General features: G+C 35.7%; 1 pseudogene; it reads right to left on the reverse strand.

The window, feature by feature from the left end:
- Nucleotides 1-371: 371 nt before the first annotated feature.
- LOC147981594 (uncharacterized) lies at nt 372-2,135 on the reverse strand (annotated as a pseudogene).
- Between the last annotated feature and the right edge of the window lie 375 nt (nt 2,136-2,510).

Here is a 2,510-nt window from a genome sequence, read left to right on the forward strand (position 1 = left end):
GGCGCGCCCTCCACCCTCGTGGCCAGGTGCTTGCCCCTCCTGATGTGTTCTCAGTGCCAGATATTCTCAAAAATTCTAGAAAAAAATCATATTCCATTTTCAGGGCATTTGGAGAACTTTTATTTTCATGGATAAATCAGGAAACAGACAGGGAAATACTATTGCACGGATAAATCAGAAAACAGACAGGGAAATACTATTTTTACTTTATTTCAATTAAATAACAGAAAGTAGAAGGAAGGTATAGAAGGTTGTGCCTTCTAGTTTCATCCATCTCATGCTCATCAAAAGGAATCCACTAACAAGGTTGATCAGGTCTTGTTAACAAATTCATTCCGACTAACATGGAACTGGAGAAATTTCGAATAACACTATGTTACCTCAACGGGGATATGCACATCCCCTATAATAAGAATATCATATTTCTTCTTGACAGTAGGAAGAGGAAATTCAAAACCTCCAAATATAATCGATGGAATTTTTCCAATAGATTTGATACTATGAACTTGAGGTTGTTTCCTCGGAAAGTGTACCGTATGCTCATTACCATTAACATGAAAAGTGACATTGCCTTTGTTGCAATCAATAAAAGCCCCTGCAGTATTCAAAAAAGGTCTTCCAAGAATAATAGACATACTATCATCCTCGGGAATATCAAGAATAACAAAGTCCGTTAAAATAGTAACATTTGCAACCAGAACAGGCACATCCTCACAAATACCGACAGGTATAGCAGTTGATTTATCAGCCATTTGCAAAGATATTTCAGTAGGTGTCAAATTATTCAAATCAAGTCTACGATATAAAGAGAGAGGCATAACACTAACACCGGCTCCAAGATCACATAAAGCAGTTTTAACATAATTTCTTTTAATGGAGCATGGTATAGTAGGTACTCCTGGATCTCCAAGTTTCTTTGGTATTCCACCCTTAAAAGTATAATTAGCAAGCATGGTGGAAATTTGAGCTTCTGGTATCTTTCTCTTATTTGTAACAATATCTTTCATATACTTAGCATAAGGATTCATTTTGAGCATATCAGTTAATCGCATACGCAAAAAGATAGGTCTAACCATTTCAGCAAAGCGCTCAAAATCCTTATCATCCTTTTTCTTGGATGGTTTGGGAGGAAAAGGTATGGGTTTCTGAACCCATGGTTCTCTTTCTTTACCACGTTTCCTGGCAAAAAAGTCTCTGTTATCATAATGTTGATTTTCTGATTGTGGGTTATCAAGATCAACAACAGGTTCAATTTCTACATCATTGTCATTACTAGGTTGAGCATCATCATGAACATCATCATTAATATTTTCACTAGGTTCATGTTCATTACCAGATTGTGTTTCAACATCAGAAATAGAAATATCATTTGGATTCTCAGGTGTTTCAGCAACAGGTTCACTAGAAGTTTGCAAAGTCCTATCATTTTTCTTTTTCTTCTTTTTCGAAGGACTAGGTGCATCAATATTATTTCTCTGAGAATCTTGCTCAATTCTCTTAGGGTGGACTTCAAGATACAAAGGTTCCTGGGTCGTTCTACCAGTTCTAGTAGCCAATCTAACAGCATAATCATTATTCTTACTATTCAATTCATTGAGCAAATCATTTTGACCTTTAAGTACTTGTTCTACTTGAGTGGTAACCATAGAAGCATGTTTAGTAATGAGTTTAAGTTCACCTTTAACTCTAGACATATAATCACCCAAGTATTCAAGCATATCAGAATTATATTTCAATTGTCTACCAAAATAAGAATTGAAGTTTTCTTGTTTGACAATAAAATCATCAAACTCTTATAAGCATTGTCTAGCAGACTTATAGTGAGGAATATCACCTTCATCAAATCTATAGAGAGAATTTACCTTTACTACCCGTGTCGGGTTATCAAGACCATGAGGTTCTTCAGTAGGTAATAGAATAAGATCATATGTTTCTTCAACAGGCGGTAAATTAAGACCGTGTATTTCTTCAATAGGAGGTAAATTCTTAATATCTTCCGCTTTAATACCTTTTTCTTTCATAGATTTCTTTGCCTCTTGCATATCTTCAGGACTGAGAAATAGAACACCTCTCTTCTTCGGAGTTGTCTTAGGAATAGGCTCAGGAAGTGTCCAATTATTTTCATTTGTCAACATATTATTCAATAGAATTTCAGCTTCATCCGGTGTTCTTTCCCTTAAAATAGAACCAGCACAACTATCCAGGTAATCTCTGGAAGCATCGGTTAGTCCATTATAAAAGATATCAAGTATTTCATTTTTCTTAAGAGGATGATCAGGCAAAGCATTAAGTAACTTGAGAAGCCTCCCCCAAGCTTGTGGGAGACTCTCTTCTTCAATTTGCACAAAGTTGTATATTTCCCTCAAGGCAGCTTGTTTCTTATGAGCAGGGAAATATTTAGTAGAGAAGTAATAAATCATATCCTGGGGACTACGCACACAACCAGGATCAAGAGAATTAAACCATATCTTAGCATCACCCTTTAATGAGAACGGAAATATTTTAAGGAT

Source organism: Triticum urartu, chromosome 3A (assembly GCF_056163025.1).
Source record: "Triticum urartu cultivar PI428250 chromosome 3A, HENAU_Tu73, whole genome shotgun sequence".
NCBI classification, from domain to species: domain Eukaryota; kingdom Viridiplantae; phylum Streptophyta; class Magnoliopsida; order Poales; family Poaceae; genus Triticum; species Triticum urartu.